This window comes from Rhinolophus sinicus, chromosome 15, assembly GCF_057876585.1.
Source record: "Rhinolophus sinicus isolate RSI-liver-muscle chromosome 15, RSI-T2T, whole genome shotgun sequence".
In the NCBI taxonomy this organism is placed as follows: domain Eukaryota; kingdom Metazoa; phylum Chordata; class Mammalia; order Chiroptera; family Rhinolophidae; genus Rhinolophus; species Rhinolophus sinicus.
This window is the reverse complement of record NC_142515.1, coordinates 88,591,454-88,607,775: the sequence shown is the minus strand read 5'-3', so window position 1 is coordinate 88,607,775 and position 16,322 is coordinate 88,591,454. Positions and strand designations below refer to the sequence as shown.

The following is a 16,322-nucleotide window of genomic DNA, read 5'->3' as shown; positions in this document are numbered from 1 at the left end:
AACATTATAATACTATCTACAATACTGTGCATACTTGGACGAAAAAAGGGGCCATATACTAAACCTGGCAAACTCAGTGGATGCCTGCATGGTGGATCTTATAAACTCAGGAACAAAAGTACTGCAAAGGATGGTCTGAACAGAAAAATTCCTAAAAGCCGATCATGGAGGATAGTATCGTTTTAGGCCTGTACCTTCCTTGAGAAAGGTCAATCTTTACCTTAATTAAGCCTGTGTATTGTCTTTTTGCATCGAAAATAACATACTTTTGAATGTCAGAGTGATCTTCTTTTCCAGACCCCTCAAGCCATAACGGTGGGTACCAGAGCATCATTCCACAGAACCCTTCGTTGTTATCTTGTTCCCTGCGTACCATCTCTACATGCTGTAAATGTTAATTGTTAACTATCCTATACCCACCAATGTAAAGAAGTATGTGCCCTCAGATTTTGATTTTATCCAATCCCAGAGATTTCCCTGCTTTTCTTTCTCCTGCCTCCTTAATCTACCACCAATGGATTTTATATATTTTCCTTACATTCTGTCTTTTGATTCTATATGCATAGAATGAAGTGCAAAACTGCCATTGTCTAGAGCATTTCTCAGTCCGTTCAGATTTTGCTTCCCTGAAATTGTCATCAGTTTGGTTCAACTAAATTCATAAAAATTCTCTACAGGTTTGGACATTTCTCACATCAACATAACCTTTGAAAGAATGTGACAATATATTAATATGAAAAGAATTTCAAGGTGGATATTATTAAATAAGAAAAAACAAAATTCTCTATGATTCTCATGTCTAAAAAATTGATATATAATACATAGTATGTAAAATAAAAAATGGCTAACTTTAAATAAAAACTATAAAATGCCATGTGTATAGAGCTTCATATGTATTATCTCATTGAATATTCACAATTTCTTGACAAGGTAGGTATATTATTATCCCTTTAGAAATGAGGAAACAGAGCATCAACCAGTGTGTGGTAGAGTCAAAATTTACGACAATCGGACTTCAAAACCAAACCTCTTAATAAGTCTTACTGTATGTGTTACTAAATACAAATGCATAGGAGAAAAACATTTGTAATGTATTTACCAATTGTTTACATTGTTAGGTAAGGAGGAAAGAGATTGCAGATAGGTTCAATTACTAGATCGACATTTCTATAATATTTGAACATTTAACGCATTTGTTATTTATTTAATCAGAAAAAAAAGTTGATTAAAACCTTTTTTTTTTAATCAACTGAATCTTTGTCTCTTGCCAAACAGGAAGAACAGAGACATTTACTTGTTACTGAAATTAGTGGGATAAAAACCAGGTCAAAAGCCACAGATGCTCAAGTCTCTTATATAAACTGACATAGAACAATGCATACAATTGGCCTTCCACATCCATGGACTCCCCACTGAGGATGGGAAAAACTGTTTTTGATTCACAGTTAGTTGAATCCGTGGATATGAAACCTGGGCTATGGAAAGCCGACTGCATATTTATTGGAAAAAAAATGTGTCCAAGTGGACACGCACAGTTCCAACCAGTGTTGTTCAAGACTCAACTATATATGTGTGTATTTTACTCCACAAAGCAAATGAGATGAAGGTCATTGTTGACTTTGACAAGATCAGTTTGGTGGGAAGAGGAGTCTAAAAGGACGTTTAGAATATGTTCCTTCGTCTGCAACTGGCTTCCAAAAAATCAGGTGGAAGCTAGATAGTTGGGTATATGGATGTTCAGTTCACAATTCTCTTTTTGCTTACGTTTAAATTTTTCCATTAAAAGAAAGAAAGAATGGGTTCAAGAGAAAATGAGAAGAGAGAAACTGGAGACAGATCATCAAAAACATATAAGCAACTTTTCCAAAAAGTTTGTTTTAAAGAAAAGGAGAGAAAGGGGATGATGTCTGGAGATCCAGATATATATATATATATATTTTTTTTTTTTTTTTTTTTTTTTTGCAACATTTGCAAATGATCCAGGAAAAAGGAGGTGGGATTAATGACGCAAAAGATACTGGGGGCCAACTGCTGGAGGGATAAGTTTAAGTGGGTTAGGGAAGGAGAGGATTATGAAGGTAGAATGGCAGGAAATAAGAGACAAAAAGGTCTGGGCCAAGATGACAGAGCCTTAAATCCCCCAGGAGAGAGGCTGGATTTTACTCAGAAGATCATGGGGAACTTTCAAAGGGTTTTAAGCAGGGGAGTGGCATGTTAGGTTTGTGCTTTAGATAGCAAAAGCTATCTAAGATGGAATTTAATTTAGAATGTGAATTGACCCCTACTGTTCAATATTTGGTATTAATAGCACACCAAAACCTGCAGTGTTCAAGTGAATTCTTTGGATGGCATTTTACATCTTTTTGGAAATCCTTTGAGTGTTAACAAATAAAATTTATCTCACAAAAAAATATCGACTTCATTATATCACTACACCATGATCAATATTAGAAAGTGTAATCATTTTTCTTTGTAGTTTAATATAGGAAAATTGGTATTTCATCACTGTTTTAAGGTGCATTTATTTAACTTTTGAGACTAAACATTTCCATATGTACATTCGTTTTGTGTATTTCTTTTTTACTGCATTGTTAGTAAACTTTATTGGGGTTAAAGGTGAAGTTGTTATACAATGTGTTTTAATAACTCAAGAAGTCTCCTCAAGTAAACCAAGAAACTGTTTCTTGATGGTTTCTAGTATCAGCCCAGAACTTTCTTCTCAAAGAACCCGAAGCTTTTAAATCTATGTACAAAATTTAGTTTTATCTCTCTAGACATAGAGTATAAGGAGCTCAAAACACAATGACCATTAAAGAAAAAACTCCGTCCCTTGAAGACAGCGTAGTCAGATCCCATGGGGAGACTGTTCCTAGCTTTCCCGTTATAAATGATGGCAGTGCACACCTTCTGTTGCTAGGTTGTAGAAAGCTTTTTATGTCTGCCAGATGTAAGCATCACTTGTAAGCTTTAATTTTTTTTTTTTAATGAAGAAAGGAATATGCAGACATTGACACAGTATTAAGCAAGAAGAGAAAGTCAGAAAAAATATGGACCTATTTTTGGGTTATTTGCAATTTAGGGATAAAGCTTTGGTGTAGTCCTCAAAAATACTGAAATCACTGGTTCCCATTAAATAGCTATCTAAGTGTCTTCCAACTGTTGGGAGTGATATAATACTGTGTTTCCCCAAAAATAAGACCTAGCCAGACCATCAGCTCTAATGCATCTTTTGGAGAAAAAATTAATATAAGACCCGGTCTTATTTTAATATAATATAAGACCGGGTCTCATATTAATTTTTGCTCCAAAAGACACAGTAGAGCTGATGGTCCGACTAGGTCTTATTTTTGGAGAAACACAGTATTTGTTGCTGTAATTCAGTGATGAGCAAACTTTTTCCATAGAGGGCCAGATAGTAACTATTTTAAGCTTAACCGGCCACATGGTTTCTGTTGCAACTATTCAATTCTGCTGTTGTATTGACAAAGTAGGCATAGATATTACTTAAAAGTAATGCTGTATTTTGATAAATTAAGCATGGCTGTATTCTGATAAAACTGTAGTAATGAACACTAAAATTTGAATTTCATATCATTTTCTCATGTCACAAAATAGTATTCTTATTTTTTTTCCAATTATTTAAAAATGTAAAAACCATTCTTTGTTCATGGATTGTACAAAAATAGGCATCAGGCCAGATTTTACCCATAGTCTGAAGTTTGCTTACCTTTGCTATAACAGATTAATCGTTTCTTTTTTTAAAAAAGAATCAATATTTCTGCAGGACTCTGAAAATGAACAGCCATTCTAGTCCCCACCTAAAGACAGTATCATAAATGCTACATACTAAATGACAAATTGCAAAGAGCAGGTGACCATGTGTGCCTGAAAGTTGAAGGTAGTATTAAATTCTATCGTGCAAGTAATTCACAAGAATCCACCTATTTGAAGAAAAAAAAAGGTTTGTGTAACATTCAAATGCTTGTCTTTAATTACATTTATGTATCTGTGTAGCAGCTAGCTGATGGCAATGGACAAAGCCCTGGGAAAAGAGTTCATAGCTTTGATGTGAGCTAGCTGTTGGATTTAGGGCAAATCACTTAAACTTTCTTAACTACTATTGTCAATAAAATAAGCCATTAGACCATATTATACCTAAACGTCTTTCCAGCTATGAATTTTTATGAAGTCTATCGATTTACAGCATAAAACATGTAACCTAGTCCATGTTCTTAGAATTTATATAACCTAGTCCTGAGTAGATTGAACATTACTAACCCATGTTTGTCTTTGGTCACCATTAATTCTAACTCCAGGATCTAGACGAGTACCTAAAACATAGCAGGAATTCAATAAATGTGTTCAATCAATAAAAATATGTACATTCCCTCACTTTATAAAACAATGAAAAACAATTTAAATAGGTTAATGTATTCATTCAGCAAATATTTTCTGAATAATAACTGTGTTAAGCATGGAAACTGGACAGACACCAAGAGTAACGAGATAACATACCTGTCCAGGAAATTTCACAGTCTGGTGAACCAAAGGGCAGAATGGGGTGGGGACACAAGAGGTGCTGGTGAAACTTACTTATTTATGCCAATTTTGCCTTTCATTTTCATTTAATAGCTCTAATACAAACACTGAGGAGAAAGAGCAAAATCTGAACTAAAAGACTGTTTTTATGTCTCTGGTCCCTGTCTTTAGAAATGAATAAATATGATTTACTATCATTGGCTGTGTCCCAGCATAGTGTCTTTCACACGTACACAGACAAACACACAAACACATGAACATACTCATGGATCTTCCAATTCATGATCTTTCAATTGTCATGTCTAAAAATATTAATTAGCTTATCAATAAATGAGGATTGTTACATGAGGAGGATTCCAGGGATTTAAAAAGGTATAATAGACAAATATAGAAGTTGTTAGTTCTAGATTATGAAGACTACCGTCATTATGTGAACATAATCATAGGCATCAACAGACTAACCTGGCCAAAGCTTAGCAACAGTGTAGGACAGTTTGGAAAGCAGAGTACACAAGGATTGCTGATGGTGGGTGAATAAATACCGTAGAAATTCTCTTCCGATTGCCCCTAGTGTAATTAGTGAAATAGCAAATAAGCAAGGTCAAAACTGAGAGTGATTAGAAGGAAGGGGGAAAGGTGTTGAAAGTTTGAGAGGGGAAAGAGTAATAAAATAATCACCCTATACATTTTTTTCTCCTCAAATAACCTCTAGGATAATTTTTTAAAACTATGTCCTCACACATTTTTAAGTTGACATTTAAAATTATTTACTATGACTTTTAAAAATTGCTACAGATACAATGTTTGATATGTTGTAAATATAGATATCTTAAATAAAACCTTTATATGATTTTTTTAAAAATATAGACACTGGAATCAGTCAAAGTATAATTTACAAAAATCAAAAACATGACTTATAGAAATATAAAGTGAGGGTGTGTCAAAATTTATTTAAGTCATTAATAAGGAAACCAGCAGAATGGTAAAGAGGGTTTAAAGGAGTATAGAGAAAGAATGTTCATAGTCTCTAAAAGGAAGTATGATGAAATCGGTTGCTAAATTAGATATAAAACTGGCTAATGTCATACAGGGAAATAAAAATGCAATTTTTGAGCTATCCTTTCTCATTCACATCTCTACTGGACAAAATTTATTCACATCTCTACTGGACAAAATTCATTTGCAATGCTATTAGACAAAGAATCTTTGCATTGCCATTAGTTTTCTACAGTCTAGCATCTGCCTTTAGAGATTTATAAAATATTTTGATCAATAGTAAATAGTGAAGTCAAAACAGGTACATAGCCTTAACAAATTAAGTAATTCATGTTTGAACTTGTTAGACAATGTTTCAGTCTTACAGTGAAAAGACACGTGATCATCCTTTTGCCTGTGTGCATGTTTCAGATGTTTTATTTCTTATCAAAACAGCACAGTAATCTGATGTCCAGAATCATTCATTTTAAAAATACGTTGATTCTTCTTTAACAGAAGAATTTACATTTTCCTTTTTTCTTGAAACACTATTTCTATTTATCCTCCCCATATTCTAATTTAATATATTTTTATGTTTGACTGTTTTCCAGTTAGTATTTCTACTTTATGAATGAGAAAACAGAGTAATGAATATCTGAGTTAAGGAAAGAATGCAGTATCAAATATGATCACTCATACTATAGTCAATAACCTCTGGACTACACAGTATTTAGTCTACAGGATTATAATTTTAGATGCTTTCCTCAAAAAAAAAATTATGAAGAGATATTTGCATTCCCTTGTTCACTGTAGCATTATATACAACAGCCAAGATGGAAAGCAACCTAAATATCCATTGACAGATAAATTAATAAAGAAAATGCACTATATTTGTACACATACAATAAAATACTTTCAGCTTTAAAAAAGAAGGAAAAAATTCCATATGTGACAATGTGGATGGACTTTGAGGATATTATGCTAAGTGAAATAAGTCAGTCACAGAAGGACAAGTACTGCATGATTCCACTTATATGAGGTATCTTAAACAGTCAAATAGTCTTTGCTCACAGAAACAAAGAATTAGAATTGTGGTTGCCAAGTGCTGGAGGGAGGGGAAATGGGGAGTTGCTAATTAATAAGTATAAAATGCCAGTTATGCAAGATGAGTAAGTTCTAGTGATCTGCTGTACAATATTGTGCCTGTAGCCTGTAGATTATACTATATTGTACACTAAAAAATCTATTAAGAGGGTAAATCTCCTGTTAACTGTTCTTACCACAAAAAATTTTTTTAAAATTCATCATGACAAATATTCACTATGTTTTACCCTGGGTAGTCTTCGGCAAGGTACTTAACTTCAGTGACAGCAGTTTCTTTTTCCATAAAATAAAGATAAAAAAGTTTCCAAATCATAGGACTTTTGTCAGAGTTCAATGTGAGCGGGAAAATACTCAAATAATATCTGACTCAGACTAACCACCTGATAGTTATTATTCTTTTTATCTGCTTTAAATTATATTTTTATTGATAGTGAGATCAATATACAATTATATAAATACATAGTTTTCTGTGTATTTATTGTATTATTACTGTTTTTCCTTGTGACTTGACTGTTCCTTTGCCTATTTTTTTACTGAAGTGCTCATCTTTGTTCTCATTGATTCATAACAGTGATTTATATTTTAAAGATAATAATCCTGGGGTGGCCGGTTAGCTCAGTTGGTTAGAGCACAGGCTCTAAACAACAAGGTTGCTGGTTCGATCCCTGCATGGGCCACTGTGAGCTGCGCCCTCCACAACTACCTTGAAACAACTACTTGAGTTGGAGCTGATGGGTCCTGGAAAAACACACTTAAAATAAATAAGTTTTTAAAAAAATCTATCTAAAAAAAGATAATAATCTCATATATGACATATATTTAGCAAATACTTTCAAAGTTTATCAGTTGTCTTAACTTAGTATTTTTTGGTTATGAATAGAAGATTGTTTTCAAATTTTTATTATGAAAATTTACCAACATACAGAAAAGTTGGAAGAACAGTATATGGAATGCACATTTACCAAACAACTATTGAACTACATTTTAACAATTCATCACATTTCCTTTACTTTATCTCGCCTTTTTTTCTGAAACATGTCAAAATATGTTGCAGACATGGTATCAGTCCACATCTACATGCATTCGCACGCGTCTCCAAAGAACTTAGGCATTCTCATATATATGTCCACAAACATCATCCTCACCTCAAATATCATCTACTAGAGAAGTTTTCAGTTGTCTCATTAAAATTCTATAAATAAACAAACAAGCCTATTAAGTCTTCAAAATCAAAGGAGATGTTTCAGTGGCAAAGTTTTTCAGTCCTGTAAAATTCCTAGTGAGCCTCTGAGAATCTATAAAAATTGTCCGTAAAAATCAGACGGTTTTACTTTGGCCCGCAGCAATCTTTGCACTGAAGCTGCAGTGAAGCGCATTGTCCCTAGTGAAGCGCATTGAAGCCCCCCTTGATCACGCCCCCACCCCGCCCGCCCATTCTAAATATTCCTCATAAAGTAATTGAAATGAGGATGACAGCTAAACAGAAGACACCTGGGAACAACTGCCCAAAAGGCAGTTGTGGAAGTTGTTAGCCTCATATAAACATGAGTAAACAGACCAAATAACAGCTTGAAATATTTAGTTTAGCCCTCCGTGTATCCACCGGATGTGCGAGTCATTTGTCTTGTAATTACGTCCTATATCCTAGGCACGTATTTATCCTGCTTCAAACATCCCCAGCAGAGCGGCTTTTTTCAGTACACTCGTATCTTGGTGCAGTCAAAAAAAGAAGGCATGCTATTTCTAGAACTTTTGTGCAAGCACATCTGTAATAAAGACAAATTTGGGTTTTTTTCCCAACCATTATCTCTATTCAATATTCCACAAGAGGAGAATTTTATCATTGAAATCTAAACCAAATGATGCAAAACAGAGGTAATAAAACGTGTACTCCTTTGAACTCTCTTACTAATGTGACTATTAACAATTGGAAGGAATTCAAATATTTTACTTTTAAATATGACTTAGCAAAGGCTGGAAGGCATTAAAGACTGCAGAGCTCAGCACCTGTTTGGTGACATTTAATGAAAAGCAGAAGCATCTCCCTTTACCCATGAACGCAAACCATTTTAAATTATTACCAGAATGGGCCTGAAACCCATTATGAAAAGTGTGGTTTTTGTGCCCTGGAATTTACATCATCAGCATCTCTTGGGAACCTGGAACTTTGGCTGTATCAGCAGAGAAGGAAGCAGTGGTCCGCAATGACCTTGAATCACCTAGGCACTCATGAGAGTCCAATCCAGCCGGCCCCATATACTGAAATGTGAAAAGCGTAGGTGGGTGTTTCCTCCTAGGTTCAGACACACTCCTTCCTTGAATTGAAGACTCAAATTCTATTCAAACATACAAATGTTTCTTTTTCACATCTTACTGATTCATCAAACAAACAAACAAACAAACAAACAAAGCACACAATACTAAAAGTACTGGCTAATATTTATGGTTATTTGGAATCCCTTTGTGTAAACTGTCTTAATACATGACAACTAATAGATACACCCCAGAGTTCTGTTAAATCAGTTTTCTCATTTTTCACTATTTCACAGTGATGCTTCAAGAGAATATGGATAAGTAATGAAAGCAGGGCTTAAAGAGATTTTATGATTTTCTTGAGGTCACATAGGAAAATGATGTTACGTTTGTCTCAGCAGGTGACAGCATTGAGACCATTACCAAAATTTTCTGTGAATGTGGTGCTTGTGCCACCATGACTCAGTAGGTTCTTACTTTTCGTAAGTGGCAAGGCTCCAGGTATTTCTATCCTGGGCACCATCCACCCCTAGGGAGGGCAATCTAAAAGAGAAGGGCTGAAGGGAATGTAGGAACTGAGGTGCTATTTGCTGTGGTTGAGTCAAATCCCTGCTCAATGAAGAAGGCAGACATCAACATCCATCACTATGGGAAGGAAGGGCCGAACCTGGGCATTTCAGACAGCAGGATTGAGGAAGAGGAAATCACGCTACTGAGGTTCAAAGAGACATCACTTGCTTCAACACACTATATTTCTGGTAGGCTGAAGTCAGAGCTCTGCAAAGAAAATCATTAGATATTTGCAGTCCAAGTACTAAGACTGTGAAGTACCTGAGGAATCACGAAAAACCTAACATTCCTCAATTCAGTGTGAGAGGCCCTTCTCCACTAGCTTCTGCCACCAAATTAAAATGTCTGTTTTATACAAACAAACAAACAAAAATGCCTGTTTTGCTCCTTCCTCTGTTTGTCAAACCTTCTGTTCCTCCTCACTCACCCCATGGACAGGTGAAGCAGGCAGCAGGAAATGGAATTAATGGGTGGTGTTATCAAGAATTAAAGAAACTGGCCCGGTCAGGTGGCTCAGGCGGTTAGAGCTCCATGCTCCTAACTCCGAAGGCTGCCGGTTCGATTCCCACATGGGCCAGTGGGCTCTCAACCACAAGGTTGCCAGTTCAATTCCTCGAGTCCCGCAAGGGATGGTGGGCTCTGCCCCCTGCAACTAAGATTGAACACAGCACCTTGAGCTGAGCTGCCTCCCGGATGGCTCAGTTGTTGGTTGGAGCGCAGGCTCTCAACCACAAGGTTGCCAGTTCAATTTCTCGACTCCTGCAAGGGATGGTGGGCAGCGCCCCCTGCAACTAAAAATTGAACATGACACCTTGAGCTGAGCTGCCGCTGAGCTCCGGGATGGCTCAGTTGGTTGGAGCGCATCCTCTCAACCACAAGGTTGCCGGTTCGACTCCCACAAGGGATGGTGGGCTGTGCCCCCTGCAACTAGAAAACGGCAACTGGACCTGGAGCTGAGCTGCGCCCTCCACAACTAAGACTGAAAGAACAACAACTTGAAGCTGAACAGCACCCTCCACAACTAAGATTGAAAGGACAACAACTTGACTTGGGAAAAAAAAAAGGCCTGGAAGTACACACTGTTCCCCAATAAAGCCCTGTTCCCCTTCCCCAATAAAATCTTTAAAAAAAAAAAAAAAAAAAAGAATTAAAGAAACTGATCTCACAAAGATGGCGCTGAAAGCAAAGAAGGAAGCCCCTGCCCCTCCCAAAGCAGAAACCAAAGCAAAGGCTTTGAAGGCAAAGAAAGCAGTGCTGAAAGGCATCCACAGCCACAAAAATAAAAAATATCTGCATGTCACCCACCTTCCAATAGCCCAAGGCACTTCAGCTCTGAGGCAGCCCAAATAGCCTTGGAAGAGCGCCCCCAGGAGAAATAAGCTTGACCTCTATTCCATCATGAAGTTCCCCTCAACTACCGAGTCAGCCATGAAGAAGATAGAAGACAACAATACACTATGTTCATTGTGGATGTCAAGGCCAACAAGCACCAGATCAAACAGGCTGAGAAGAGGCTCTGTGACCTTGACATGGCCAAGGTCAATGTCCTGATCAGGACTGATGGAGAGAAGGCATATGTTTGACAGGCTCCTGACTATGATGCTTTGGATGTTGCCAACAAAATTGGGATCTTCTAAACTGAGTCCAACTGGCTAATTCTAAATATAAAATTTTTTCACTGTAAAAAAAAAAAAGAAAACAGAATTAAAGAAACTGGATGTCTTGCAAGAAGGCATTTCACAGTATGTCGTTCACCAGCCACTGTTGTCTCAATTTGAATGAAATTTCAAATCAAGTAGGATTGCCATTAATAGTAAAAGCTAGCATTTCACTCACTAGGCCTTACACTGAGTGGTCCACCTGCCTACTAATTTATTCTACACCCCTTTCTTATTAGACTTTATCCCTGCTTACAGAGAAGAAATCTAAGAGCACCCAGTTAACATATGTTAGGGCTAAGTGTTGCACCCAATCTTTCTGATACCAGATTATATGGCTCTTACCTACTACATTATACTGTCTTCATTGAAATAAATTGGGATATCTAAAAATTAAAATAAAGAAAAGAGACAGGAGCAAAGAAAAAAGAAATGCATGAGGAGATGTTATCCACATTCTTTTAGAAAGGCAAATTCCATTCCCATGTGAAATATGCAGATGATGTTTCCTGCTACACACACAAGATGTCACTGTAAATGACATCAGTAAAACATTTTCTACACTACATGCATGTATGTCCCAGCAGTTGAGTGAATGTGGTGTCCAACTGGGACCATTGCCACAGATGGTTTGGAGGAGCTGAAGACCCTGTAGTACTGAAATCTCTGACTGGATTTCCACTGGAAATAAAAATATGTAATATACAAAGAAGGAATAGAAAGGTACAGGCAGTAGCCTTTTGGGAGAAAGTCGTAATATATATTACCATCCACATTCCAAGGCTGAAAAGTGCTGCTGTTTAAAGAGTATTTGTGGGGCACGAAAGTCTTCCTTGAAAGGATAATTTGATTTGGTGGCAGAGAGAATGAGAAGGGCTTGGCAAAAGCAAAGCAATTCGTTTCTATTCTTTAGCTTGACCACTACTGTTGGATAAATAGGTACTTCTAGATTGATAGTTATAGCCCATTAGATCAAATGGAAAAGTTTTGGAAATAAAACCATTGACAGATGACTAAATTTTTTTTTTTTTTAAGATTTTATTGGGGAAGGGGAACAGGACTTTATTGGGGAACAGTGTGTACTTCCAGGCCTTTTTTCCAAGTCAAGTTGTTGTCCTTTCAATCTTAGTTGTGGAGGGCGCAGCTCAGCTCCAGGTCCAGTTGCCGTTTTCTAGTTACAGAAGGCACAACCCACCCACCATCCCTTGCAGGAGTCGAGGAGTTGAACTGGCAATCTTGTGGTTGAGAGGATGCATTCCAACCAACTGAGCCATTCGGGAGCTCAGCAGCAGCTCAGCTCAAGGTGCCGTGTTCAATCTTAGTTGCCGGGGCGGAGCCCGCTGAGCCCACCATCACTTGCGTTACTTGAGGAGTTGAACCGGCAACCTTGTGGTTGAGAGCCCACTGACCCATGTGGGAATCAAACCAGCAGCCTTTGGAGTTAGGAGCCTGGAGCTCTAACTGCCTGAGCCACCAGGTGGCTGGCCCGGCAGATGACTAAATTTATTTGGATTAATCTAAATCATGAAATGCTAATGTCTTTATGAACTGAGCTGCTCTGCTTACCTGATGACAAAATAACTGCAGGTAGCGTTATTAAGCATTTTAGATAGTTGAGAGGTATAGTTATTTGTTGTGTTGTCTTTTAAAGTTAATGTTTGTGGACTATGTTTGTCGACAATAGCCATGTCTATTTCAAAATGCTTTACTCAAGTACACTTACTGGACGAGCCTTTTAAAAGAGAAATCACAGATCTATATGTTTAAGTACAACCCATGAAAACATTGAAAAAGTAATAAGGACATCAGTATAAAAATACCTTGGAAGCTAGATCTTTGTTTAATAGCTAACTTTAACATGCCCCAGGGCGAGAAGCTACCTGGGGAGAGTAATAAAAAAACTTTCCCTTCTGCATAAAGGTCTTAGCTATGCCTCCTCCATGTCCCCTAAAATAATAGAAATAATATTGGCTCCTTTTCTTCTTGCATCTCTAGCGACCTACCTTAGTCCTAAATAATGATAAGCACCATATAATTTAAAATTTCTCTCATTTACAAATTAACTTTTCATATGTAAATTCCATAGAAGCAAATGGCTGAAGAGTTTTGGTCAGAGAAGGAAGCCTGCAATTCAGTTAAGTCTGAATTTGTCACACACACACACACACACACACACACACACCCCCCACCTAAGCACTCTTGATTTCTCCATCATCACTATATAGTCAATGTATTCTGATAAGATCAGGGTAAAAGATTTTCTTTTAATAGGAATGAAACTAACACAACTACACTGAAAAGTACTTACATTTATCTTAGAATATGCTAGGACCAAGAAAAATAGAAACAAGTTGTAATTGAGCAATATATGTGACATTAAAGCCAGTGTGGTAGATTCTTGTTCAAAGATTGAAGGTTTAAATCACAACTTTATTTTTATACACAAATGAAAACTAGTGAGAAGTTGAATGCTAGTCTTCTCTTAAGCACCAATTTCAATGAGTTGGAAACCATTGGCTGTCCTTTCCTAATTCCTTTACTCAAAACCTGGATTCCTTCCCAAAGGAACTCTATTAATTAAGGGGCGGGGAGAGGGAATCTTTCCTCAGTTTGTTTCTTTTCCTTTCCCAAAGTTTTGTTTCCCTCTTTAGAAATAAATAAGGAATATTACCCTAACTTGGAGTAATAAATTTTTTTAGCAGAATATTTATTTTACAAATTACTCTGAGCTGTCATTTTTTAAAAATTTAAAAACTAGGCACAATTTTTTAAGTCTCTTTATTCATTACGGGACAAAATTTAGCCAGAGTAGCACTCTGATATCTGACATTACTCTAAAGTGCAAACAAGTAGAACAAGCCAATCATCAAATGTGTAGAGTGACATTTTCATTGGAAAATAAGAGACAACATGAAAATCAAAAGAATAGGGGAAAATATTTTTAAAGAAAAAAAAGAATACTCCAAATGTTAATAATAGCTGCCTGTAAGTGTGTAGGATTATGAGTCTTTTTTTTTTTTTCCCTTCTTTCTTGCACTTCTACATTCCAGGAGCCTTAAGTTTGAGGTGGGTATAGAAAGACCCAAGGTTTAAAATCTCCAAATCAAAAAGAAGGAGGTTCAGATGTTATGGCTGGGGGCAGTCGTGCCAAACTAGTAAGGTAAGTGACTATCATACATTCTATATTTGACTCTTCTCTTGGTCAAGCAACTTCATGGAGAATAATGTGGGCACTTTTGCTAACTTGATAAAATAACAATTCAATTAAAATACTTGCTTATATTTAAACCCTAAAATTTGAGAGGAAATAAAAATAATATGTAAGGGCTTCTTCAATACCCCTTCTGTAATTTATTATCTGCAAACATGGACACAGTTTTTAAACTAAAGTAATTGATTCCTTCACACCAAGGTGTTTTAGTTTCTCAGGATTTACAAAACTCCCTGAAATGGGTACTAGTAATCTAATGTGCAAAGCACACAGATTGAAGTTTTATACATTTGCATAAATTAAACCTACCAGTCATTAATCCAGAGGTGACCTTTGTCAGTCAGCGGATGTTTTCTGATTCTCTGAACACAAAGGGAGTACACAGTATATTTGAATGGCTCGCTCTGTCTGGCATTTTTGTGATCCACCAGATAGGTCTTCAGCATACAATGAGTCAGCCCTGGGCTATATTCTCTGTTCTGTGCGACAGTGACAAAGTACTCTGGTGGGATTTAACCCTTACCTTTGTTTGTCTGGAGGCTGTGCAAATTAAATGCTTTCACAAAATAAGAAAAATAACTTCCCAACTACATTACAATATAAACATTTTCTCCTACTTAATGTAGTTGAGTCATAAAAATGCTTTTGTAACATGGGTGGTCAGAATACAAAAGCATATACAAGGAAGATGGGATTTATTCTGGAAAACATCATTTCCCAGTCTTGTAAAGGCCCTCAAATCTAGCTGTTTATTGAAGAATTGATAAATTATATTGTTTTTCTTTATCCTTTAACATCTTTTTTGCCTCACTAAATAAAATTTAGTTCCCTCATGTACATATATAACTTTTTTTAAACAAAAGCATTAAAAATTTAAGATTGCACTAAATGTTCCAAAGATAAGGAAACAGAATAATATAAGAGATCTAACTAGAGGGGTAGCTGGGACCAGAAGGAAAAGCAATTGTAGGGAAGGAAAAAGTTTTCCTTGACCCTCTTAGGGTTCCTGGCTGGGTCAGAAAATTACACTGGCTGAACAACAGAATAAGCATACAAGTTTATTTAATATAAGTTTTATCAATACCTAACAGAAGAGCCCTCTGAAGGAAAAAAGACCCAAAGAAACAGTTGGACCTGAGTCCTTTTATGCTAGGTTTGACGACAAGTGGGTAGTTGTATAGAAATCTGATAGGTTAGAAAATATGAGCTAAGTTAAGTAAACTGGGGAAACTCAGCAAGGCCTGTTTGTTGGGATTCTTCTCCATGGCCCTTTGTTTTAGGAGATAAGGATACTCCTTTCCTCCAGGTAGAGGGAGGGTACCTCTCACAGGAGGGTTTTATGATCCATTTCAGGGTAGATAGGGGAAGGGAAGATCAGAGTGACCTTCCTGCTGCTCTCATTTTTTTCAAACTTCTTTAGCTTAAAGTATTCAATATGCCCAGGTGCCATATTTTGGAGTAACATGTTCTTAACCTCATTACTATCCATGTGAGGATCCGAGAAAGAGAATTCTAAACGGGGGAGATACTGGGTGCAAAGATCCTCTGGCAAGAAAATGTGTGGGTTTCATAAGCAGTGGAACCTAGCAAGGGAAGCGGAGGAGTAGGAGGTAAGCACAGATAGCAGCCACACTACAAAGAACTTAGAAGGAACTGGTGCCATATTTGATTTTCTTCTCAGTGGGAAATCTATCCAAAATGGCTCTTATGTTTTATGACTTTGCTTCTGAGGCTCAATGTAATCTTTGTTCAAGAAGGGCATCTTTTTTATACGCATATTTCAAGCTGTTCATTTAGCCACACATATCCCCTATAAGCCCCAGCAGCCACTTGGAGTTTGATTCTGTGTTTCAAGCTATTTTTATTTTCTAAAATTACTGCCATACTTATTATGAAAATTTTAGACATAAACAAAAGAAGAATAGTTTAACAAGCCCCAAGTTTCAACAATAATCAATAAATTATTTTTAATTGCACAAGCAACCGTGCTCTCTGTAGATAATATAAAATAA

The 16,322-nt window shown here is 36.5% G+C and overlaps 1 pseudogene; it reads left to right on the top strand.

Annotated features, from left to right (window-relative positions):
• Positions 1-10,611: 10,611 nt before the first annotated feature.
• Positions 10,612-11,035, top strand: LOC109454202 (large ribosomal subunit protein uL23 pseudogene; annotated as a pseudogene).
• The last annotated feature ends 5,287 nt before the right edge of the window (positions 11,036-16,322 follow it).